General features: G+C 47.8%; 1 protein-coding gene across 4 annotated transcripts in view; it reads right to left on the bottom strand.

Annotated features, from left to right (window-relative positions):
* Window positions 1-6,229: 6,229 nt before the first annotated feature.
* The window catches only part of C14H8orf48 (chromosome 14 C8orf48 homolog), a 114,275-nt gene continuing 93,420 nt past the window's right edge, over window positions 6,230-27,084 (bottom strand). For all 4 annotated transcript variants that reach the window (XM_056359256.1, XM_056359263.1, XM_056359260.1 and 1 more), the window contains 5 exons: window positions 23,787-26,814; window positions 11,129-11,215; window positions 8,342-8,482; window positions 7,775-7,915; window positions 6,230-7,261 (listed from right to left, as the gene is read on the bottom strand). The gene's annotated coding sequence lies outside the window, so the exon portion shown is untranslated. The remainder of the gene's footprint in view (window positions 7,262-7,774; window positions 7,916-8,341; window positions 8,483-11,128; window positions 11,216-23,786; window positions 26,815-27,084) is intronic.

Genomic DNA, 27,084 nt, shown 5'->3' with positions numbered 1-27,084 from the left:
GCTTCCTCCTGTTACAGATCTGCTAATAAGTTAGAATTCATTGACTTTATTTGATTTTATAAAATCATTTGGAATAACAAATATATTTTAATGAAACTTGTAGTTGCACAGTAAAAGCTGCTATGAAATCCTTTGTACAGCCCTGTACCAAGGCCAGAAGAATGGGCTAGAATCATTGTTTAAAACTTAGGTAACAGATCTGGGATTTTACAGATTTCTTGGTATTTGACTAGTCTTCTGTATGTAGAAAGTGTATTGAAATGTCAGAATATAGAATTAATGGGAACTGGGGAGAGTCGACTGGCACAACTCGTAGTTACCTGCCAAGAAACCGTGAACTTTAGTAAAAGGTAATTCCGACAGGGGGCGATCGCGCCCACCGACTCATATGCCGCCTACCCAGATGGTACCCCAGACCCATTTCTGGACCTTTCTAACCTTTACTGCGCAGAATCAGATATGGGAGGAGAGTATGTTAATGATTATTTACTATCATGGGGAAATACTATGATTATGCATGAATACTTAATGAATATGTATGAATAAGTTCTAGAGAAATTCTATAAGAAGGTTCTATGTAAGTTCTAATAAGTTCTATATAAGGTATATGATTTTGAAACTTGGTGTGCGTTGATCGTGAGAGGACTCACTCATGCACCCGGCTGTTAATAAAGGAAGTGTCTGCCCTTCTACATCACAGTGGTGTTGATAAGTTCTTCGTTCCAAGATTTCGGTAACACTCCATTCTTGGCATAAAATCTTTTGGGTTGGAAAGGACCTTTATCAAGCCCAGCCGTTACCCAGCACTGCCAAGCCCACCACTAACCCTTGTCCCCAAGCACCACGTCTATGCGTTCTTTAAACACCCCCAGGGATGGTGACCGCCACTTCCCTGGGCAGCCTGTCGCGGTGCCGGGCAGCCCTGTCAGTGAAGACATTTTTCCCAATATCCAGCCTACACCTCCCCCAGCACAAGTTTTCCCGCAGAGTCCCCTCCCGGCGCTTTCAGACCACATTTTTTGCACCTCTGTGACCAAATGCCCTGACCCCAGAGCCTCCGGAAGGGTCGCAGTGCTCCGCCACTGCAGCCCCCTCCTACCAGCTCAGTTTAAAATGTTCAAGTAAATTGGACAACAAAGTGCCTAACTAATGTGGAGTTAATTGCTTTTTTCCTCTAATGTAAGCAAGAAAATTACTGCTTGTGTCCCACAGCACAAACTGCCCTGGCTATTGTCCAAGGCAAATAACTGCTGTATGGCAACTCCACCAGCAAAAATCTCCTTAAAGATATACATACGTACAAATACATATACACATAATATACATGAGTGTGTCGGGCTAGTCATTTGTGAAGGGAAATCCTTCACACCGCCAGGTTTGTGCAACCTTTCTCACTAAAGCGCTGGGGCAGGCGGCGCAGGGGCTGGGCAGCGTGGCGGCACGAGGCCTTGCATGGCCGGGGTCACCCAGCGAGGGCAGGGCCTCCTCCCCGCACCCAGAACCAGGTGTCCCCCCGAGCCCCGGCACCCCCTGCCTGGCAGGAGCAGGGGCACGGCGCCCCGCAGCCCCCCGCCATCCTCTGTGGGGGTCCCGGCCAGGGCAGGCTGTGGGGCACGGGCTGTGCCACCGAGGGGCGGCGGGTGCTGTGCAGACAGAGCTGTCCCCCCGTGGGCTGGTGGCCCAGCACCGCCCGCCTGAAGCCCCGTAGGGTGGGTCTCTGTGCCCCCTCCTGAGGACCACGGAGAATGTGGGGGGGTGATGGTAGGTGCTGCCCCGGGAACGTCCCTGAACACGGCAAGTTCCTCCTGTCGTCTTTTGTTGCTACACAGGGTTAAGATACATGACGGAGCTCTCTGTCTCCAACAATAAGCAGGAAGCAACACTCAAAATAGCAGCTGAATGTCCAAATGATGAAGAGCTGAAGGCTTCAGGCACTACCAAATACATTTTGTCATGTTACGCACCACTGCGTTGTGCACCTCCATCTACAAACAGGGAATATTCACAGTGTTTCTCTTGCTGGCAAAGACGGAACCGCATTGCCACCAGTCAGCCTGCAGCCTGCGTTAAGAACGATCAACCCTAGCTATCGAGTAAGTACAAACATGGTAGCTCCGTAGGCTCGGGATGAGTGAGACTGAAGATCAGCTCCACATCCATTCTGATTTCAGTCCACACAGGTTGATCAACCCGATCACGAACCAGGTGCAAACCCCTCCGTGCCCCACGAAGGCTGACAGAGAGCCTAACTGTTACAAACCCACAATGCTCCCATCATCATCGTCAATATTTGAGTTTCCTCATCAAGTTTGCAGCACCTGTAATGCATTTGTCTCGCTCCCATGTGCTATTCCAACAGCAACGTGTGCCATGCTGATGCTCTGTAAGAACTGGATTAAAATCAATTAGTTAGTAACTTCTCAAGCAAAGCAACAGAATTGCTGTCCTGAAGGTAACCAGTAACAGGATCTGCTCTCAGGTCCAAAATAGTGCCTTTGGAAGTGACTGAAAGGAGATCTAAAGCGAGAGCTGTCAGGTTTTCAGCTGAAGAGGGAAGCCAACTCCAGGGACGGGAGAGATGCTCGGGTCAGTCAGGCTGGCTGCCTGGGTAGCGTGAGCCGCACACAACTTGGAGATCTGCATCCTACGGTGCTACGGCATACCTAGGGGCAGAGAGTGGGTCACACAGCAGGAGAGGGGGCACAGCACGCTGCCACACTGAAAGGGTCTGGAAGTGAGGAACCCAGCCTGGCCAGAGCGTCAGCACTGCGGGGGTTGTCCTCTCACCATGGAGATGCTCGGAATTACCTCGAGTAACTCGGGACGGCACCTGTAACAGATGCCTCGTTCAGTGTCTGTACATCAAACAGGACAGAGTGAACTACAAACAGACCAGAGGAGGCAGCCAGCAGAGAAGCTGAAGTTCCAAGAGGGAAGAATGCCTGCTAGATTAAATAACTGTTTCAAAGCCTACAGTAGACAGCTCTTCTTATATATTTAAATAAGGTGCTTTTTTTGAAAATAATTGATAAAAATTACCTAGCTTATTCCTCATGAGCTGAAGCTTTTCGATGAAGGCTTGATGTCCTAAAAAGAGAATGAAAAAGAAAAAAAAAGGAAGGGAAAAAAAGTTGTCTGACATAAAAAATAGAATTGGTGATCTTTGCCAAGAATTGACTTCTGTCTTTAAAATTTAAGCAGAAATGGACCTCTGAATATTTGAGGATATTAGAAAAGGGGTGCATAAAATGGGTTGTTTTTTCTCTCTAGGTACTGCAATGTAAATTTTCTCAACCCAGGCAGGTGCACACGAAGCCCTCCACCAATGCTGCGCCGTAGCTCTACTGTTCCTTTTGCACCAGAAGCCTGCAGGCAGGCTGAAGCAGCCCCCCTGTGTAAGAAAGGACTGCTGAGAAGGATGGTTCAAGTGCAAAAGGAACAACTCAACCCCAGAATCAAGACAATTAAGATCACAGAACAGTAGAGGTAACATCTCAAAGGGGTGACCGTGTGAGGTCTCTTAAGAAAGTATTTCAGCCTGCCAAGACACACGCAGTACCACGTGTACGGTCTCCCACGAGTCTCTTTGTGCTCTCTAGGGAAGGTCAGCACTAGTCCTCCCCCTCCTGCCCGACATATCTGGAACACTTTGGCTATTTACTGCTCTCACGTGCCTTCTTGTGACAGTACATCAGCTGCAGACATACATTCACAGAGCTGCTCTGTATTGACTTGGGAAGGTGTTTCCTTTCTTTTTTAAATAAAAGTGGTTCCTGGCAAGGATTCCTGTGAGCGGGAGCTTCACATCGTCACACGCAATAGGAATGTTCTTTCTAGACATGAAGAACGGGGTAACTGCACATTCCCTGTAACAGCAGCTGAAGGAATGTGAGCAGTCCTTTTCCTGAAGAACAGACTGCCTTCTGCTGAGAAACACCTTTCTCAAGAGACACAAGTGGGAGCACCCACCAGCCACAGACAGTTACCTACATTGCTTACACAGCCACTACTCCAACAGGGTCGGTGGGAACAGATATGTAAGTAAAGAAAACTGTTCTCGAAAACCAGAGAACAGAATATGCAGGTACAAAAGCTGTAAGGGAGCGGAAAGACAGGGCTGATGTGTCTGAAAGACCATCTGCACTGGTAGGCTAAAGGCGTATGTCCTTACGGTTTTAAAAGCTACAATGCACAGAGCAGTTGCTGCAGCCAGTTTCAGCTGAAGGAACTCCCCGGGGAAGGCATTCGCAGATACATTACTGGGAAGAAAAGCACGCTGCTGCTAAACCAGTGCATGTAGCAGCCAGGGCAGCTGAGGCAGAAAACAATCCCTGTATAACCAAGGAGGATTTCCACACACATGGTGCACGCAATAGAATGGAAGTTTAGCCCATGAACAGCCCTGTTTCTTGGATGTTGGATAAAAAGTGCCCACACAGCAGATAAAAATGTTTTCCAATAGAGTAGCAACAGCTGAAAAGACCTGTTTCTAAGACAAACAACACCCGCACAGCGCCCACTGCAGAATTGTTGAGGCTGGAAGGGACTTTGAGGATGTCTGGTCCAACCACCCTGCTCACAGCAAGCTCAGCGAGAGCAAGTTGTCCAGGACTGTGTCCAGCTGGGCTTTGAGTATCTCCAAGGATAGGACATTCCACAACCTTTCTGGGCATCCTGTTGCAGTGCTTGATCACACCGTGTTTTTTGTTTAAGTGGCAGTTCCTGTATTTGAGTTTGTGTCCACTTTTCCTTTCACTAGGCACCACTAAGAAGAGCCTGGATCTACCTTCAGTCTGAACAGCAGGTATTTATACATGTTGAGGTTACTCCTTGAGCTTTCTCTTCTCCAGGATAAACAGTCCCGGCTCTCAAGACTCTGCTACTATGACAGATGCTGCAGCCACTTGATCTCAGTGGCCCTTTGCTGGTCATTTACTGGTCTGACCCTGTCCTTGCACTGGGGAGCCCAGACCTGGACACAGCACACCAGCGCCGATCACCCCCCTGGACACGCTGGCAGCGCTCCCTCACGCAGCCTGTCCGCTGCCTTTGCTGCAGGGGCACATTCCCAGTCCAGGCTGGTGTTTGCCAGGACCCCCAGGTCCTCTGCAAAACTGCCTTCCAGCTGGTCAGCTGCAGCACATACTGGCGCATGGGGTCATTTTAATTTACAAACCGGAATGATAGTCAGTAATCAGCTGGTTAACTGCTAGTAGAGTCCTCCTCCTGCTCCTTAGGCAAGTAAGCTGAATTACTATTAATTTTATTTAAAAAGCAGACGTTGCACAGTCAAAATACTTCAATATTTTTCCCTCTGAAAAAATGACCCTTAACTATTTAGTGGTGTTGGAATGGAAGTGAATGCCCCAGAGGATTTCAGGCTTTTAAGCTTTAAGCCTTTTTTTCCTCCCCTGTTACTCAAGGCTTTTAAGAGCCAACACAGACATGAAGAATGGTTTTATAGGTCTCCTTTTAAGACTGGGAAAGATGTCAAGAAAACATTCCGCCCCACTTCCTTTTTATATTGGCTCATTTCAAACACCTAGTACAACATCCTTGTCAGACCTTGAACCTGAAATTGTAGAATCCTACAGTTTTGCATGACTCTGTGGTACATTCATCTCACATTCATGCAAAGTATTTTTCAGTAGTGGCTCTGATGACTTTGTGCTCTGTAACAATGCCAAGGTCCACCTTTGCCATGGAATTCAGAGCCAATTCACTTCTTCATTTTTCTTGCTGAACTCTCAGACGTCCCAATTAAGCAGAAAAAATTAAAGGTGTGCTGTGATGAGCTGTGAAACAGCATACAAGCAAGCCTCTTTGCCAAATCCATGTTTTGAAAAGCACTATCCTGTTTAGCAGTTGGTGGAAGGTCGTAAGACCTTATTTTACATAACCACTATTACAAGCTGCTGCTACTAGATAGCTCTTCTCTGTTCGTTTTCGAGTCAAATATGCTTTTTCTCCCCTACCCCCCTTCCTTATGTGCACCTCCCCTATTTTTAAAGCACATGTTCAAAGAAAAAAGTACAAAGTCTGATTATTCTGATAAAATCCTTCTAATTCCCTGGGACTCTTACAGGAGATAAACTTTTCTCAAATTCTGGAACTGACTAAGTTTATAATTTAACTGCACAATCCGGCATTCACTTACTGCCAGCACCTAATCTGTGTTATTGTTATTTATAAAGTGCCTTCTGCTACACAGATTCTGTACATTGTATACTCAAGTTGTTAATGCTAGAAGCTTTATTGGCAAAATTTTCACTTGAACATTCCAAAAGGCTCTAAAGCTATAAAAATTGTAGCTCAGGGACTGTACAGCAGTAACAACACTACTTCACGAGACAATTTGCAACCACAGAACAAGAAATCATACTTCTTTGGACATTCAACCTCTTGCTTTTACGACTGTAAAACAATTTACACAGTAAATCACCAAAAGAGATCGAGCTACACTATTTCTTTGACAGACTGCCCTGTTAAGCAGTAAGGGGCGTTTGCACAGAGACGAAACCACAGATACCAGTACTGTGATCATCTTTTGCAGCAATACAGGAAACAAGCTAGGAAGACTTGCTCAGTTCCAAAGGTATCTGGACTTTTCTAATTGTGATCACAGCCCAAGTGCCGTTATCATTAGAAAAAGACTAAAATAGCTTAATCATCTATGTATTGTTTAGTTGGCTTGATTACTGCAGCTATTGCACTTAAACAGATCACACAGTGACTCCACAGAAGTGTCGCTGTTCATCAGTACCCACCTTCTTCAAACCGAGCTGCCAAAACTTTTAAGACAAAATGTTTCATCTAAAAGTGAGAACTTCCTGCTCCGCAGGGTAAAAAAGCAGCCTGTGATTCACTTCTCTGATAAAACTTGTACTAAGCACACAAGCAAATGACAAGGTGCTCTCTTCCCAGGGGTCTGCCTACCATACTGCCCTCACTGCAGGTTTTTCTTAGTACACTGAATGTTTTCACCTGCTTTAAATGCTTTTATGTTAAGACAGAGACAGCAAAATGAGGTAATACAAGATTTAGTCTTTACATGCTGCCCTGGCACTATGGGCTTACATCAGTAATGCAGGCTTCTTGCACACTTGCACTCAAGTCTGGTTGTTTGTAGACTATGCGAGTGTCACTAGGTGACACGCAGGCAAGCAGGTATTTGCGCTCGTCCTTGGGCTGCAGGGACTTCAGTGGCCATAGTCAAAGGTGCCGTCTTCACGTTCTCCCAGAAGGGCCTTCCCAGCATCGCCTGCTAGTACATTATAGGTGAGATTTAAAAGGCCGAAGTTTGGTACCACCTTGAGCTGCCAAGATTAAGATGAACTGCTCTAAGCAGAACAGATCTGCACAGAAACCACAGACCTTTTCATGCAGGCACAAAGGTATTTAAGTATTAATAACTATCTGTGCCCAAGGAAGCAAGATACTTAATTATCTTTGGAGCTATACAAAATTTTAAAGCAAGAGACATCAACAGCCAGCCCTCCCTTCTCCTCCTGTCCTGTCCTGGCTAACAGCAAATTCTCCCAAGCAGGTGAGGTGGGCTGAAGAGGCAATTTCTCTGTGCCAGCGCTGCCTGCAGGTAAGCAGGCTGCCTCTCCTTGCCCCAGTGGCAGCCAGTGTCAGTCAAGAGACAATGAAAAATTTCAGTGAACTACAGTATTACCAGAAGCGTTTCCAATACCTTGAGAGCGCAATTTAAAAGAGGATCACACAGAGGATGTAACTAGAAAAAATATCCTGCACAAAGGCATGAACTGACCTGGCACGTCCAGGAGGTGGCTCACGGGCACGCTGATTGCAAGGCCCATTTCCACAGCGTGAATTCTTATGTTCTTATTGAATATATCACCGCTTGTGAAATACAGTACACTGCAATATTACTTTTCTCCAGGGGGCCAGTCTGGAGTAAGAGAGAGAAGTAAAAAAAAATACACAGAAGACAAATACGAATAGAAGCCATTTGGAATTCAGGCACTCGGCCATTCTTCTCGATTTACTGCCCATGAAGTGCACAGATACAGAATTCTGTGCATTTATTTCCCCAGAAACCTGATGCTTGGCTGCAACACATATCAACGGAAAGTACCGCACACCTGCCTCGGCCTGTGAATTACTGGTGTTCAACCAGTGGCTATGGTGCTGGAGGCCTGCTCAGAGCTAACATTAAAGCATCCGAGCAGCGTGATAAAGCAGCTCATAATTCTGGATATGGACATAAAGCAGCCTGTTTTGCAGTTGTGAGGCGAGATGGAATTCTTGCTCACAACCCGCTGCAGAGATCAGCAGCTGTACAATGGCTTCACTACAAAACAAAGGACCTGGGTACCCTGTGTTTCGCGCACGGGAGGAGACACCTGAATGCACATCTTCAATCAAACGCTTGTGATGGAGCGGAGATCTAGCGTACTTGCCAGGTTTGCTGTGGATAGGCTGTTCCATCTTCTTTATTGGGTGGGTGACAGACACCCTATGAGAAAGCAAATAAAGCAAAAAATGCAAAATTGAGAGTCTCACAGAGTTTCATAAACCTCCCCACCACTTTTTGAAGTGCACATCTCTAAACACTTGTAGTTCTGTGACCACAGGCTGTCTTGAAATGCTGGTAACAGATGGTGCTCGTTAAACTAGAATGAAATCGTAACATACAAGTTTCACAGTCTCAAAGGGATTTGCCACATGGACACGACAAATCAAAAAGAAGCAGCAAAATACTTTCGGAAGGTCCTGAAAGCTTTCAGCAACAGCATGTTAACATAGCTCATCTACACCTTACTTCTGTCCCCTGCACTGAGTGCAAGACTGCTTTCAGCTGGTTACTGAAATCCACTCCATGAGGATCAGCACGCTGAGGCTGATCACCCGTCAGCCTGGAGGGCAAAGTTAATGCCCTGCCAAACTGCTTAGTTCAGTATTTTCCAAGAATATCTGGGTGTCATATGACTGCGCATAAAACTCAAGTTGACAGAAAAGGAAGGCTCTTTCTTGAGAGCTCCTCTCTTGCTTTTCACATCAAACTGCTTTGTAGCCCCTGTGTGATGATCCACTTTTCAGCTTTGTTTCATGTCTTGTCTGTAATCACCTAAAATGATCAGACAGTATGTGGAGCAGGGGAAAAAAAAAAAAAAAAAAAGAGAGAAAAATCAATGAATGATTAGACATGTTCGCACAGGAGAGTCTTGTGAGATGTATCCTCCAGCTTCACGCTGAGATTTCCCCTTCTATTCTTAGCTTTATTTTGAAAGCCAGATATTGCCTTTGCTTTTTAAGTTACATGGTCTGTCTCCCGTACCAAGGATTTGCTCTGCTGAAATTCTCAGCTGTAATCACACTTCTGTTCTCTGCAACATTCCTTCCTTACCTTCTGCTTTGAAGGCAACGATTACAAAATCCTCTCTAAAACCTGTCAGGATTACACAGAGCAAGTGGTCAAACTGTTAATGAGCTTGTAGGGCTCTGAATGCAAACTGGGATGCAGTGTCTCTGCTTTGGCACACAGATGCGCACTCAGCTTTACATCAACACAACACTCACGCTCTTAACTCATGGGCAAGAACAGGAACTATTCCTCCTCTCACAATGTAACTGTCCTGGGTAATCTGCTAAGTCTAAAAGCACGTGCCAGACAGCAGGTAAAAAATAGTACAAGCACTAATGGCAGCGATTTAGGGAAGCTCATCTGATGTGCACCCCCGTGGATAAATCACAACTTGAAGCATCTCTTTTCATTTACCCAGCTAAGCAGGGAGGTTTCTCCAGGAAGTGGGTTTTTCCCAGGATTATCATGATCCCGTAGGTTAGACCACCTCAAACCTCTGCACATTAAAGGCGATTTTGGACAGGGTTTCACCACAGCCTCCCAAGTTAACCCCCTTCTCCTGCTGCTGCCTCTGAGCTCTGGAACACAAACTGAATTGTAGTCCAAAACACCCAAGCAGCTGCCTCTCCCACATTCCTCAACTAGATCTGCGCTGGTAAAGCCACAACTGGCATCAGCGCAACTTCAGCCTCTTTTACGTGCTTTCCCTCAGCTGAGATTTTTAACTCAGAATTGGTGATGCTTTCATGTACCCCTGCAAAAGGCCAAGAAAGCTATCATGTAACTCTCCCTCGGACATCCCTGCGAGCGAAACCAGCGAAGACAAATTCCGTCTGGATTATTTTAGCACTTCCAAGTGAAAAAGAAGACATCATGTCCTGTAACAACCTCTTTCACCCTGGGACACCGAACATCTTTAAGCATTTACACCTTCCAAAAGATTAACTTAATATTTTTATTCTTTAGCAGGAATTCATGCGGCAGAGCCTTTTGCTTCATGGCCCTCCAGGATCGCTCCTCCAAGGGATTTCACAAAGCCATTACTGTGACTGGTGGAACTCGCCACTCCCCATTTCCACTCACTGTTGCTTACAGCTTCACTTTGCTGTTAGAACTGGCTTTCACACAGCCTGCAAGGCTAAGATAGCTGCAGCCTGTAAAGAAACCTCTTCAGTGAAGCAAGACAACACACCAGCCCCATGCTCCAAAAAATAAAAGCTGTGCTGTGAGCAAGGGACCTAACAAAATGCAATGCCAGAACTTGCTGCGCTTACCAGACACCCCCCATTATTCTGTATTACACCCCAAGCCTATCATCGTATCCTCTATCCCACTCTGCAACAAAATCCACAGGAAAGGAGAAAAAAAGTACATTAAACATTACACAAAACAAGGTGGAGATGTACCTGAAATCAGAAATTGTGCTATTCTGTCCTAAACATCTTGAAACTACTTGGGGAGGGGGGGGGGGGGGGGGGGGGGGGGCGGAATGTGGGCTGAAGAAATGCTGCAGTACCAGGCTCCTGGAGGAATACAGGCAATACAAGGACAAGTGTCATGACTGTGATGTCAGCAGGATTCAACTACAAAATGTACAGGAACAACTACAGAAATACCTGTAGATTTTCTAGCACTGAAATCTTTACAAGAGTAATTCACTAGGCAGGGAACCCTCTCAAAAAACACACAAAACCACATTAACTCTGACTGTCTAAGCAACAAATTTTGTCCACATTCTAACTTCTTTCTTGAGATGTAACGTCCCCCACATCTCCAGCCTCCCAAAAATCCACTTACCATGAATTCTGTTTCATGTTTTGGCAGCAGCTGTGACCACACTGCCCTTTTCTTCAGTTGTTCTATAACCTGATGCAGAAATTTTAGCTAGAAACAGTAACAGAATCAGAAAAAAACAAAAAAAACCCCAACAAAAAAATTACTTTACAAATACTAAGAATCCTGCTTGTTTACCAAATCATTGCTCACATGTGTACTGCACATTGCTGTAAATATGTCTTTTTATATGAAATATGACTGAAGGATTACAACAACTGCAAGAAAAACTAACAAAATTAAAAACTGCCCATAAATCTTCCACTGAACTCACTCTCAGCCTGCTCTAGTTAGAAATGAGAACTTTTTTCTGAGTTTGAGGCCCAGTTTTCAAAGTAATTAATTTGTAGGAACTATGTAAAAAATGCAAGATTCCATTAGGATTTCCCTACAGTCATCCCAGAAAAATTACAAACCACCCTAAGGTGTTTGTATCTCCTCTAAGCGGTCACGACGGCATGACGAGATACTCTGTTTGACTTTAATTGCTGTTTTATTCAGCTATTTGTTGCAATTAGAGGTTGCAAAATTATACAAAATTGGGGGCCGGGGGAAAAAGGACAAGAGTAAATATACAAAGTATTTCTGCAAAAAGAACAAAACGTGAAATACAGAGACAGGGAAGTGACTGCAGCTTCTTAACCTGAACATGTTGATCCCAGAGAACTGGCTACTGTTCCCAGGATAAAATCAACCATAAAAAGCTGCACTGGGAGCCTGAGATGACATTATTTGAACCCTTCTGGTGGCAAGGCACAGCAGGAATCCACAGTGACAGGAAGACACGTAGTTGTTGGGATGAGCTGGGCGCAGAACTCGGATGTGTCAGGAGAATATCCATCCTCCTGCTTGACTCTGCACTTAGGGAGTTCACACAAAGAACTCTGGGTGAGCACTGCTGCCTGTTTTAAAGCAACAAGTCAAGTCAGGCTTTGCTTCTGAACTCTGGCACTAGTCACTGACTCAGCACTGACAGATGTTCACCCAACTGGTCCTTAAAAGTGTGGGTTTCTGCAAGAACCCACCCGTAACTGGCCAAGCTTTGCAAAAACCTGATCTTTAGGTAGAAACATCGTTTTCCTTCAAACAAAATGAGTTAGCATCGCCCTGCATCTCAGAAACCACTCAAGAACTTCCTACTATACTTTACAGTAAGGAAGGACAGGTGCTCTGAAAGTAAAACAGTAATCCATGCTATTCTTTATAGGGGGAAAAAAGATAGTTATTTGCGGGCGTTTGAGCCCTGCACCGGCCAGCCGAGCGAATGCTGGAACAGCGGGCGGGATTCCAACACGCCTGCTATTCCGGTGGGACCCCAGGGCGCCACGCGGCCCGCCCCGGGAGGCGGGCACCCCCCGCGCCGCACCGCCCCACCTACACGCACCAAAGCCGCGGCCCCGCCCGCAGCTGCCGCAGGCCGCGGTGCAGCTCCAGCCGCCCGCCAGGCCGCAGCGGCAGCGCGGCCGGCACTGAGCCGTCCCCGAGGGCCGCTGCTTGGCGCCGGAGCTCCCCGCAGCCTCCGGCGGCCCCGGGGCCCCCGCCGGGCCGGGCGCTCCCTCAGCCGCCCCGCCGCAGCGGCACAGCCGGAAGTGGCGCGCAGCGCTTCCGGCAACGTCACAGCGCCGCCGGCCGCAGGGCGCATGCCCGACCCCTCGCGCTTGGCAGCGCTGCGCTGCGATTGGCCACCTTCGCCGCGCACATGCGCACTGCCGCCCCCCAGCGGTGCCCCCAGGCCGGGCCGCGCCGCGCCGCCCCCAGGCCGAGTCGCCTGCGGGCCGGGCAGCCCCGGGGTGGCTCCGTGAGCGCTCGTTGCGGCCGGGGCCCTGTGGGAGGCCCGGGGGCACCGCGGCGCGGCCGCCAGGACGGAGCAGGACCGGCGCATGCGTGAGCCGCGCGGCTCCCCACCGCCCCCTGCCGGCCACCCCGCGCCCCGCCGGGGTCGGACACTTCCTCGGGCGCTGCCCCCACCGTGGGCCCCGCTCCCAGCCCCCAGGGACCCCCAGGCCCCAGGGACATTCTGGCCCACCCAGCCTCCCCCTTCCGCCTCCCCAGGCCGCCCTAGGGACCCCCAGACACCACCACCCCGCCTCGCCAAATCCCCCCAGCTTCCCCAGACCCCTCTCAGCCCCACGTCCTGCCCTCCCAGGTCCCCTTCAGCCTCCCTCCCGCCTCCCCAGGTCGCCCTAGATACCTGCAGACCCCTCCCAGCCTCCCCAAACCGCCCGAAGGCCCCCCAATCCCCCACCTCAGTTCCCGGCCCGGCCCCCCAGGCCCCCTCCAGCCGCCCTAGCCACCGCCACAGGCTGCACCCCTGCGGTGCTGAGCGGTGCTGAGCGCCCGCAGACCCTGGTGCTAAAAGGTTCTGAAGAAATCCGTGAGGAGATTCGCCCCCCTCTGTAACAGCACCGGGCATTTTCCAGCATCTCCTGATGAGGCAGGGGGGCAGGCAGCGATGGCATCCCTGCCGCAGGGGGTTACCTGCTGTTACCGTGGCAGGACCTGGGCAATGCTGAAACAGGGACCAAGGTCGAGTTCCAGGCAGGGAATAGCCTGAAAAAGAAAAGCATCAAGAAAAGCCAAAGGGGATGCTGCGGGGAGCCCCGGCCCGGCCGTAAGGAGCAACCTGGCTTCTAGTCACGGCCTCAGGCACAGAGAAGGGTGTTACTGCAGCCTGTAGGAGAGCTGCTTTTAATTACCACCTTTAATTACCAAAACTGATGTCAAAGCAGAAGGGACTAGAGGTGTCTATAGCACAGCAAACTATGGAGCATATGTAAAGCATACCCACAAAAACCTGAACAACAAAAAGCACTGAGAATGCAGGTAAAGGAAAGCGAGCTTCAGTAAGGGAGCGATGCGGCTCCGAGTAGGGTGAAGCAGCTCCATCCATCGCAGTTAAGGTTTGGAAAGGTGCTCTCCCGACAGGGTGACCGGCCCCAGCACTCCTGGCTGGTTCTGCAGGGTAACCCTCCGAGAGAAGCTGCCTGCCCTGGCGGTACAGCTGGGTTCGCTGTAGTTGTTTTCTTTGAGGCAAGTGTCTGAGTACAGAAAGCACCGGAGAGGTGTCTCTTCGAGCAGAGGGAAGAAGAAGGGCTGTCCCTCTTCTAGGTAGTGAAAGATTGAGAGAACTGTAGGGTAAGCGTGTGTATAATTCGCCTTTGAAGGTGAACTACTGTGGCTGGAATTAAACAGCAAGTTGTAAATGAACAAAAGGGAGAAACAGCAAGACATGGATCTAACTCAAAGCTGCTTCCACCTTCAAACAAGAGAAATCCTGTTTCTCTCACTAAGGATAAATGTCCTTCCTCTTCCTACTGTCTTGGTAGTTAACATCACCGGCATCTCTCTATGTAACAGAAAATTAGACATATATAGAGAAATAAATTTATGTACCTACAAAATATATTATTTTTGAGCTCAGGCAAATCACTTAATTCTACAAACACTTCCCACCACGCTGTGCTTGAGCAGGCTGTATCCCCTTAGGTGTAGGTTTTCAGCCAGGGGACAGCGAGGACAGCACCTGCCTTGGAAGAGCAGCAAATTACACTCAGTGGAAGCCAGAGGTCCCTCAATTACAGGCATTGCAGAATGCGGTACGTACATGATACCTACTCACACATCAAGTTGATGACAAAGAGGTATTTGTTACTTAGACGATGACGAGTAAATGGCAAAAATGTGCAACTACGGTGTTCCTGTCTCTTGCGAGGAAGTGGGTTGATCTGAGAGGCATTTTTCTAAGTCAGGAAAAAGCAGAGGCAGCAGCTTCACAGGAAGGAACATACTTCGAACTTGAAAACCCTGCTCCACAGAAAGAAGTTTGCTGTTCTGCACAGCTGGTCAGAACGGGACTTGGGTGCATAACAGCAGCATATCAAAAGCAGTATTTAGTGACTTTTAATGAAAACAACCACCGCTCCGTAACGCATTGGGTGTTGTAGGCCTGTTTTAGTCCAGTTACTGTGCTAGGAGCACCGCAGACTGTGGCATTACTGTGTGCTACCGCACTGTCACTGGTGTATGCATAAGCCCAAGTCTCTGCTATCGCACAGCTATCTGTGCAGCTGGATAGGCAGTAACTCATGAGAGCAAAATCCAGAGCGTAACAACCACATGACGCATCAGTTGTGACACTCCTTTGCCCCGAGAGCACAAATCATACTGGAACCTGCTGACTTCAAGGAAACCTCTGGAACCACTTACAGCCTATTACTATTAATACTGGAGGCAGCAACGGTTTGGAGGGACCAGAACAGCAGGGGAGAAAGGTGCTCCAGGAAAAGGAGCATTGGTGATTTGTCACCCTGATCACTGTTACTAGCAGCGTGAACACCACCCCTCCTCAGCACAAGAAACAAACAGGGTTTCTCTTGTTTGGAGAGACAGGGGCAGCTGTAAGCTGGTTCCACTTGATTTTACTACTTCAGTCAGTTTACCTTTTTGTCTTGTCTTGAACTTACACATACTGTCTTTTTCCTTTTCACACATGCCATCTGATAACAGAAAGAGTGAAAACAAAGCTAAGCCAGGAACAGTCAGCAATATCCACATGGTTGGAATGGCTTATTTATTCCTCTGTGCTAGCCTAAGGAACGAGAAATAAGACACGATTCTCATCGAGGTAACTCAGGACTGTCACTCAGGCTGGGACGCCTCCTTCTGGAGGAGTTTCTGGTGATATCAAGGGTCCCTCAACTGCATTTCTGCTCCATTATTTTATCCAGTTCATTAGGTAATATTCAGAAAAACCGTTCACCCATCCTCTCTCATGTTACTTGTCACTATTTGTTATCATTGGTTCCATCTCTGTAGCAAACAGATAAACTTTGCATTTAATTTAAAGAAGTTACTATGACATTTAAGCATCAGTTTTTATCACCCTCTTTTTATTTTTTTTTTCCTTAAAGGAAAGGTCTTAGTACACCACTTGCTCCAATAGACTGCAGTTAAAACTTTTTGGAAACAGTAAATTCAGTGTTTAAGCTTTGGTTATTGGATAGGGAGTCCCCTAATACCTCACTATAGCGTCGTCTGTTGGAGTTATTTTTGTTCTGGGTCAATCATATTATTGCTAACAATAATTTTAATAGGAAGAAAGGGAAATCTGTGTGTGATTCACTACTATGCATTATTCAGCACTTGGTAAACATCCAGTGCACAGCTCTTTCCTAGCATCTCAGAGCACTGGCATGGAGGCACTGCAGATCCAACATTTTGGGGATAAGAATTTCATTCATTTAGCCCATCCCCAGTCATTAAAACATGCTTCATGCAAGGCAAAGCAGCTTGAGAGCCAGAGCTGCAGAAGCTGCCCAGCTGCTGGGTATGTTCATTTGGAAACAATCAGACTAAATCGCTCTCCACAGCTGAGAAAAGCAGTGCTGAGACAGAGAAAAGCAATGCCGAGATCTGCCCGGTTCCGCATTGCTATCCCAAGTTGTCGGGCTCCCTCCAAACAGGCAACTGGAGGAGACTGAGCCCCTTAGTAATAGCCTGGTGATGGCTGCCAGGAATCCCATATTTTCATTCCTGAGTAGCAGCAGAGGGAATTGGTGTAAGAGTGAGGATGCTGAAAATGTGCCGGACAGAACAGTAGGTTCTGTCAGAGGCAGCAGCACCACGCTCGCCCATACAATGCGGCTCCTTAGCGACATCCTTAGGTGTCACTGACACAAACCCCCACAGCATGGGCTTGCTGGCATCAGCTGTGTCATTTTATAGAAAAAGTAGGTCAAATCTATTCTTGTGACTCACATTTATTTCTACAAAATACAGACTTGGTTATCGAGGGTTCGGGTTCACCTTTGCTGAGGAACAAGAGACTGTCAGACAAATCCATAAGGTTGTACTGACTGAAAGACACAAGCTCTTATTGATATAAGTGCTAGTGCTGTACCATGGTAAACCCTGGGAAAATCTGACATCAACACTGAGCAGACGTCTGTAAAATATTCTGACATGCTGTGTTATGTTAGCATGCATCACCTGAAACAGGTCTTCAGGCCGCAGTTGTAGCATCTCATTACCAGTGTGTGGAGACAGCCTTGGCCAAGAAAGCTTTCAAGCTAAAAAGCCCCTTTGGTGTTTTCCTTCCCATAAAAAAAACCAAACAACAAACCAACCAAAAAACAACCAACCAAAAAAACCCCACCAAAACCAAATAGGATTGGTTGCATAAGTCAGGGTTACTCTTAGAAAATCACATTCAGGGCATTTGTGTCTTAACAAGCCTGAGTGAAATCAGAAACTAATGAATTTGGGAATTTTGCTACTGGCATTCCCCCCAGCTCTCCCCCCCCACCCCCCACCCCCAATTCCCTTGCAGGAAAAGTACTGTATAGCAAATGGATTCTATAGAGACACAGTGCTGTAGTTAAATCCCCATGCTCAGCAGCTGTCGCTCCTCTCTTTATATATGCACAAGTATTTGGAGCCAAAAGGGGCGACTGCACTTGCACAAAGAGAAAGCTGCTCTGGCTTTTGTATTTTCCTGTGCTGACACACACATCCGTGCACTCTGCAGAAAGCACTCCGAGCGTTTCTGGGCTTTTACTCATTACAGCAAGTATTAAAAAGAAGGAAAAAAAAAACCAAAACAAAACAACCCCAAACTGTCAGACACAAGAAATATTTGCCTCGGCCCAGTATCAGCTTTCCGGCAGGAGTGGAAGGGATTAATGGCTGCTGGCAGGCGGTACGGCTTAGCTGAGGCAAGTGCCTTAGGAAGACAGAGAGCTCCAGCAGGCTCACAGACATAACTCACACCAGATGCCCTTGCTCTGGGTTCTCTTTCTCTCCCCTGGTGTGATAAAGATCCTGATTTATTAGTGAAGATACAGCAGCACCCTCTTCCCAAGCGGTGTGCTGTCTTTACAGCCTGCTGGGGTTCTCATTAATACTCCCCATCCCTCCCATTTCAGAAGGAGCAACGGTATGAGGCAGAGAAGCTGTTGCCTAGAGATCAGACCATGATGCTGATACCCAGGCCACGCTGTTTGCCAAGCATGATTAACCAAACCCAAGCAATTTCTGCATGGATTATTTGATTGTAAACGGGTTTATAGGGTGGCAGCATTAAAACGAGCAGGAAGGACAGACAGCATCACTGTTCCTCCGCACGCCGTGGCAGCACACGCCATCCGTTCAGCTCTGCAATCCGCACGCTTCAAATCCCGGGCTCATCGTAAAGGTGGGAAATATTTTCCAGAAGCAGATTTGGATTTTAAATATTGGCTTTCCTAGCACTATTGTCTTTCTTATTGTGCCCTTGGTGAATCCCGGCTGGCCACAGCCTGCTGTCTGGGGCTGGAGGGTTGTGTGGTGTTCAGGACCGGTGACGACTCGCCCAGCCTGCAGCATGCTGCAGCACATACACCAACAGCACCTGGGTTCTAAATGGCACTATTTGCATCCAGCACTTCACACATACAGGATGAGCCTGTAACATAAATAACACTACCCCATCTCCCACTCATTTATGTAATCGCTGCCTCCACACAAACACGTGGTTAAATAGACGCCGCAGGAAAGCCCCAGTGGCTCAGGGCTTGCGGCTTGCTACCAGGCCCGTCAGCTAACCCAAATCCTGACGCACAGACACTTATCAGGTCATGCAGGCTGACTCGCTCTTGTCTGGTGCAAAGCCGATCTTATTAATTTGCTGGGCAGGATCCCTGGGACCTCTCCGACCCACCACTGATCATCTGGCCCAGGCCCGTAAACAAGTCATGCTTTCAGCATCATGAAGTTACCCATGGATAATCCAAAGGGTCATCCACACTGGCTGTTCTGTTGGACAAGCCCACAATATTCTATATCCACATACCCTGTTCTTAATGCAGGGAGGACCATGGGCCAAGTTCAGGCTGGTGGAGCCTTTCTTGGGGAAAACAGGGCGACAGCTGGCATCTGACAAGGGACATAAAGCCCGAGAACATGAAAAGCAACTTGATCTCTACTTGCTGAAACTCCTTCACAGCCATGAACCACTTGGGATTCATTCATGTCACTGGGTAAGACTTTGCTTTCAGGTAAATTTAAGCTAATTGCTTCTCCTGGCAGTTTGTTTCTCTTACTAGGCTCAGGTTGTTAAAGGTCTGGAACAAAATTTAAGGTAACAGCATTTGTAGACAGCTCATTATGAGATAAGTACAAGCATGCTGAGCCATTTGAAAGCTGGGAAAAGCAGGTACGTTTTTACTGAATTATTAATTGCAATTACTAAATATACACACCGTCCTAAGTGCAGGGCACTAGCCCAGACTTCTGTTGAAGAAAGGCAGCTTGGGTGGACAGCAGGACAGAAGCCACACAGCAAAACCCACCCGCAAGGCAATATAACACATGCCTGAAATCTCCTTCTGGAACAACCACAGAAGGCTTCACAAGCTGCAAGTATCCCGCACACATGCATCGGGACACCCTGCCTATGCAGGGATCTTGCTGCAACTATCTATTTTTGTCACCTCAGGATTGGATTTCCACCGTGCATTCTTTGTGGGACTGAACCTCAGAACTACTGGGGAGCAAAAGGTAATGTGGATCCTGCTCACCCAGCCACGTGTCACTGTGAGAAAGCACCACATAGCCGCTCTGAGCCCTGCATTCGCTGCCAGCAGGCTCTGGGTGGAATTCAAGATGTTTGGTTTTCATCTGTCAAGCACCGAGTTCTTCAGCAGCGGTGGGTGCCATAGCCCAGTGCCAAAATGCAGCAGCTGAGACCAGAGAGAGGAATGAGTTTGGGGTGTTGTTCATGTGAGGAGGAGTGAACTGATGGCAGAGAATTCTCTATGGAGCTGCTGTAGCCTTCAAATTGTTAGCTAAGTCGGCTAAAGCCAAAAGTTAATAGTCTCTTCATGTGCTGAAATACGCATCAATATTTCATCGGTTGTAGGAAAGTATGGTCTAAGGAAAAAAAGAAAGTATTTCAACATCAACAGCTCTGTTATGTATTTTAATGTATGGCACGAGCCTTTCAGCACCTTCAGAACTTACACTGCCACCAGTCAAGTCACAGCTACATTTGTGCTGTTGTTCAAGTTGGGCCAGAACCCTTCCTTTGAGTCTTAAACTGTCTCACATCCAAAGTGTTCGGAGTGTAAACGTGGTCTAGAGCACTTCCCAGCCCTGAAATGTCTAGCACCGAACAGCCCTGTAGTGGCTGACACATTGGGATCTGCCTGGGTGCAGAGTGAACAGGTATGTAACGATGTTCTTAGCTCCGAATGTCTATTTAAAGACTCCGCCTCCTCTCCCTGTTCTAGACCGTTTTGGCTTTTTTGTACTTTCTCCCCCTCCTTCTCCCCCCATTTCTCCCTGTCTAACCATCCCCCATCTCTAAAGGCAAGACACTTCTCTGCTGTCAAAGCCCCTTCTTTTGTCCTCGTGCTGGAACAGTACTGCAGCGCTCTCTGCCAATGCCCTTGCCTCCGGACCCCCAGCTCTGCCACCCACAGCACCCGGGGGCTGACCCACACCGCTCCTGCGCTCTGGATTCATCCATCCCCCCACTACCACATCCCAGGCACCCACCACAAGCTGCTCGGTGCCTGTGAGACCCCCGAGCACCGGGGGCTGCGGCCCCCTCTGAGCCCCGTGGGTCCGAGCTCTCGCCATGCAGCGTTACCGACGCACCCTATAGCCCAGGCCAGGCGAGACGCAGAGCCCCCCGGTTCTGCCTCGGGGCTGGCGCAGCTACCCACCCGCGTGGTCCTGGGGGAGCGGGAGAGGTTGGGGAGCTCCAGAGCACACCTGGATCCAGTGGCAGTCACAGCCTCACAGCTGGCAGGGGGGAAGCAGGACTCACCTAGAGATTTGAGGGCATGGAGTGGAGGGAAGAAGAGGGCAAAGAGACGGCAGAAACTGAACCCAGCAAGAGGGAGCAGCTTACTCAGCTGCTGAACAGAAGCAGGAGCCCAGTGCCCAGGCTCCTTCCCAGCAGCATGGCCCCTGCGCCGCGGGATGCCACCCGGGGCCTGGCCAGTGAGACAACTGCTGCCTACATTAGCTGTGCTCAAAAGTGTATTTTTTAAACAAGTTGCAGGAAACCGTTTTTAATTCACAGTATTTTTTGTTGTTGTTGTTGTCATTAACTGGCAGGAGAAAATCAGTGGTCAGCTGTCTAAGGAGAAGAAAAGCTGAGAATAAACTGTCCCGCTAAAACAAATTACCTCGATCTCCTCTCCAAAGCTGGCAGCTGAGCAGCATTAAGTCTCCTATCTGCCCATGTTTGGCTTGTTATTTAATTACAACAGAGATAGGGATGACAATCTAATTACACTGAAATGTGAATCTGGGCTTAGAACAGCACATCCCATATACGACCCAGGAGAATCTGAGGGAAGAAAGAATTTCCAGGATGGGAAGAGACAGCTACTTTCATTTATTAATTGTTTTTCAAACACCTCGGACCCTGTTGAAGAGGGGTCCCAGCAGAGCCCCCCACGCCCCCAAGGACTGTTGCAGGCAGTTTAACTGGGCTGTGTGTGAACCATCTCGCTTGACCAGGAGCCAAGGAGACAACCACAGTCTGACCTTCTGCAGTCCGACTGCCTGCCTGAGCCACGAGCTCGCTCCTGAGCAGATGGAGAGGAAAACCTCCTAATTATGCCGTGACTGAAAGATGGAGCCCTTTTCTCTCTGCTACCGCTATCCACCGATGCTTCAAAACCAGTAAAGCCTTAAACAAGATGTTTAGTTAAAGTAACATCCCCTTGTTACCGAGATGGGGCAGACAGGAGCAGTGAGCTGTCAGTGGGTCCAGCAGCAATCCGGCATCGCCCCCCCGCACCCTCAGCCCTCCCTCCCACGCTCAGCCCGCAGTTACTCCTGCTAGAAGCGCAGAACAACGAAATCCTACAGGGAGCCCTCTGCACGGGCCGTTACATGCAGCGGCTCTGAAAGACCAGCCCATCCTACGGCTGCAGCCTTCGCTTCCCTCCTGGCAGCATCCCAGCTGCTGGCAGAACACGGGATGGAGACGACCTCACCCCAGCCCTCAGCGGGGCACTGCTCGCGCTGCCCAAGTGCCCCCTCGCTGGCAGAAGCCTGCTGCTATCTCCCGTCCTGTCCGTGGTCCCCAGTGAGTGGGAGATGTTGGGGAGCTGCCAGCATGTGGACCCCTGCACACATTTTCTTCCGTGTTTGACTGCAGGTTAGTTAAGGAGAGGGAGCTGCTTTAGACAAGTGCTGGTGCTGCCCAGAGCTGAAAACAATAAACATGATCTATGCATTCCAGGACTGAAGGGAGACAAAGACAGATAAGGCTGAGGATACTGATAGTTATGTTTAAAAAAGAGAAATAAAAGCAAAGCCGTTCCTGTCGGCTCCTACAGTGCTTCAGGAGAACCAAACGTTTCCTTGGGCAGTAGGAAATGAGCAGGTATTTCTTACAGCAGCGCTCACATGCCAGCGTGAGAGAGCCCTGTAAGGCTCTTGGTATTAACTTTGGGGACCAAGGGAGCTGAACAGCTTAAAGTCACTTGCTGTTCTTTTGCACCATCAGATTTCTCTCCAGCTCAGGGCTGAGGTACACTAGGAAGAGATCACAGGAGAAAGTTGGATTTCCTGAAGCTATTGGTGAACCTGCCCCGTTGATTAATGGAGTTGCAATATCCCAAACTGAAAGCTGGTTCAGTTTTACGACCTTAAATTTCCCCCTTTAAAAAAAAAAAAAAAAAAAAAAAAAGGAAAAAACCAAGCTGAACACCACTGCAGCACCATTTCAAGTTTGTCTACTATCCCTGACTGACAATCCTCTTAGCAGTTACTGTCACCCTAGGAAAAGGATTTGACACGTTCTCTATAGGAAATGTATTTTTATGGCCAGGTAATGAGCTGATAGCTGTTTGTCCTCTCAGCCAGGCAAGTGCTCGTGGCTGAGAAACCTTCTTCTCGATTCCAGTCACAGGCATGCCAGACTGGAGCCCGCAGACGAAGCAGAAACTCTATTTTCATCTACACTGAAACACGTTTTCAGCTTCTGAGGGAGAGGGCAAGGCGCTGGGTCATGTCCAGCCAGATGTGTGACTTAGGGAACCGCTCTGGGCCACCAGTACAGAAGGGTGGTGGGAGGGACAACCGGAACCAGATTTATCTTTCCAAGAAATTAGCTCAACATCTTCTAATCGAAACTGGATTCAAGTCTTTGGGTTTGGAAAGGATCACACTAATACACGTCTCACCACTCTACTTCTGAATAATTTCTGACCTACGGATGAGGTGCAGGGTTCCACCCTGCCAGGACAAGCAGCGGGGTACCACAGAGGTGACCTGCGCAGGGTGGTGGGGCTCCCCCCATTGCAACAGATCCAGCCTATTCACAGGCGGTGGAGCAGACAGAGGAAAAAGAGATTTAAAAAAATAATTAAAAAAAAGATAAAAAAGTTACATGAGAACCACCACAGGTCGGGTACAGATTCAAAAAGCAGAGGGGATTCAAGTCAGCTGTATTGCTGTTTGGGGCAGGGCTCACACTGTCATCAGCAAAGCCATGAGTCCTGCTGCTTTCAACAGGAGACCCAAGACATAAAATTTTTAATTTTTATATAGAAAACTGCGCACAAAAGATGCACCTGCAATCACCACATGCACACCAAAGGGTGTGCATTAACCTACCTACCCCGTGCAGCACCAAATACACGCGATCGTGCAGAAATCTCATCTTTCGGTCCTCTCTGCTCTTTCCCCTCTGTCCGGGTTTTGGCTGCGATAGTTGATTTTTGTCTTAGTAGCTGCTGCGGTGCTGTGTTCTGGATTCCCTGTGAGAATAATGCTGATAACTGATGGGTTTAGCTGTTGTTGGTAATGTTTATAAGAGCCAAGGGCTTTGCAGTTTCACAGGCCCTGCCAGTGAGAGGGCTGGGGGCACAGGGAACGGGAGGGGACACAGCCGGGACAGCTGGCCCGAGCTGGCCATGCCACAGAACGTCATGCTCAGCAATAAAAAGCTGGGGGAAGAAGGAGGAGGGGGGACGTTCGGAGCGATGGCATTTGTCTTCCCAATTCCCGGTTGCGCAGATGCAGCCCTGCTCTCCTGGGGGGGCTGAGACCTGCCCATGGGACGCGGTGAATGAATTCCCTGTTCTGCTTTGCTTTTGCTTTACCTGTTAAACTGCCTTTATCTCACCCCAGGATGAGACACTTTCTCACTTTTACCCTTCCGATTCCCTCCCCCATCCCACTGGGGGCAGTGAGCAAGCGGCTGGCGGGGGGCGAGTTGCTGGTGGGAGTTAAACTACAACACCCTGTACGGGAAAAGATTGTGCAGAGGTGCCACCATCTTACAGGCACGCTTTGTGCTGTCACTGCAGCTTAAACGCTTTGCAACCAGGGGGTGAAAGGTGCCGCACGAGCCCCCAGCACCCCAGGGAGGATGAGCTGTGCTGGCTCTGCTCCACAAAGGGAGCAGCTGGACGGACAAAGGGAAGCTCCATTATTTTTTCTTCATCATCCTCAAATCCTTTCCTGACCCAGGTCCAAGAACGTGGCTCTTTGGAAGGCTTGCACGACATCTGCTTTTTTGGGGGGGGGGTGAGAAGGAGGGCTGGGTTTCAAAGAAATGTGCGATGCAAAAGGAGTTCTGTTATTCCAAGATTGTACTGGGATGGTTTCCAGTGATCTTTTAACCTTTTCAGACCAGTGGATTTACATCTGCTTACACCAGCAATAAATTTTGATCTTGGTCTCCTATCTGACATATTAGGCATCTGAAATAAGAATTACACTAATGAATTGCAAACAAATGTTTGTTGATCCAGTTTGCTGTTACAGCCTCACCGTTTAAGCAAGCGGAGCCTCAGTGCTCTGTATAAACTATCTTCCATGGTAGAGTAAATGTGAATTAAGGGGAGGCAGCTTCCATCTCGGCTAAGAAGAGCAAATGACAAAAATGCCTGTTCCTAGTACATAAAAGCTGCAATTACAAGCTCATTATTTAAGCAGTGTATTTCTGATACTTAATCTTCCTGGATTCATTCAGACACTTAGAAATCTTTTTGAAAGGATCCTCAAAAACTCAGCAGGTCTGAGTAATTTTTAATATTTTATTCTACACTCCTCAGAACAGATTTAAATAAATTACATTATAACCTCTGTATTTTAATAATTGTAAAACCTGCAGGGGAAGAAGTAAAACCACTTTCCACTTAATATGAGTTTACCAACATCATCCATAATGTTATAAAAAACCCAACAATAAAACTGCACAAACACTCTCCCCCTTGATTTTAAGAACAATTTACATCTTTTAACGTTGGTTTTTTTTCTGATTTAGCATGGCAATGATATGGAGATGAAATTAGCAGAAGTACTACAATAACAACATTATTTCCTGTGTTCTTTATGAGCTAATGGCTCGAGGCTCTCAAACAATTTTTATGTCGGGCGAGATGGAGCCTGACTTCCAAGCAGACAAAAGCACAATGTCTTGCAGCAGATTAAGTAGCTCATACCTGCTAGTGATATATTAAACTCCTTACTTACTGTTCTTATAGGAACTTTGTTATATTGTATTATAGTTAGTATTCTTGTGATCAATGAAATCTGCCATACTTACCCCTCCTACTAAGTTCTCTCTTCACCCCATTATCCTGGCAAGCAATTTAATTCCTTCTTAGTCAATATATTGCTACAGAATCAAATTAGTATTGCTGTAGAAATTAGTCATAAAGTACAGGCAACATTATATGGGGCCCGATTAAAATATTCTCCTGAACAGAGCCTAACAGTTATATTCAACTAAATAAAAGTGATACATCAGTTCTTTCAGTCTCTTCGGGCCAAATTCTGTTAACTGAGTGTAAAAGTAGAGTAAGTCTGCTGATTTCACTGAAGTCCCTACGTTTTACTCCAGTGAAGCAGACAGCAGAATCTGGCTGCTAGCCTTTGTCAAGGAATTTGTGTTTACATTATTCTCTTATCCTTAATACTGAGATTCAGTGGGACTTGCCCAACCCTTGCTATGTGGCTCACAAAATGTCTGAAAAACATACAAAATAAACTGGCTGTGTCATTTCTAGAAACTGCACAGCTTTTTCTTCTTTACTAGTAGGACAGTACTGACCCGATGGCCGGTACTTCAGAGTTTTCTCTTTAACAGCCTGAAAGCTGGCTAGCAATGACCAAAGGTGTGTTCTCAAACCACCAGCAGTAACAAAATGCACGCACCTGCCTCCTTTTAGCCCTCCCTGGGAAGGTGCTGGGTTTGAAAGGAAGAGGCAGTCGGAGAGGAAGGGGCGCAGAAAGCAGTGCCCCCAGCCACCGCGGCCGTGGTGCGGTGGGGATGCTGCCCCTCCAAGTACGTGACCTTTAACTTGTACTGTGACATGAAGGTCTCTCCTGCTCCCTAACATCGTGCACTAACGGATTTACCAGTCTCCTGCATTCTTCTGAAACTCTTTATCAACAGGCGTGAACTCTGAAGGTTTACAATCACTGGCGGGACTCAAAAGACCCAGCCAAAAGGAATTACTGCAATTTTGCTGTTTCCATGGCACTGCAAGAAGGGAACACAGAGTTAAACCTTAACGGGGTGAGAACAGACCTCTCCTACCTCAGTGCTTTACTCACCTAAGAGTGACCAGGCTGTAATTTGCCCCACAGCCACCTTGCGCTGGGATCTCAAATCTAGCAGTTCTGGTGAAATTCTCCTGAAATGGAGAGTCACTTGTTGAACATGTACAAACTGTGAAAAATTTATATAGTCTGTTGGCTTTCTTTGCCAGGAAACCAAAACCTCAAATTCTTTCGCAGAGCGATGAAAACCATCACTGAAAATGAGACACAAATGAGGAATTGAGGAATGTAACGTAACTGCAGATTTAATTGTCCAGGGAACTGCTTGAAGCGTAATGGGAAGCAGGTTCCCAGGCCAGTGTTCTGAGCATGCTGGAATACATGCTTGCTTCTGTTAAACAATT

This window comes from Falco biarmicus, chromosome 14 (genome assembly GCF_023638135.1).
Source record: "Falco biarmicus isolate bFalBia1 chromosome 14, bFalBia1.pri, whole genome shotgun sequence".
Taxonomy (NCBI): domain Eukaryota; kingdom Metazoa; phylum Chordata; class Aves; order Falconiformes; family Falconidae; genus Falco; species Falco biarmicus.
This window is presented reverse-complemented; position numbering and strand designations above follow the sequence as displayed.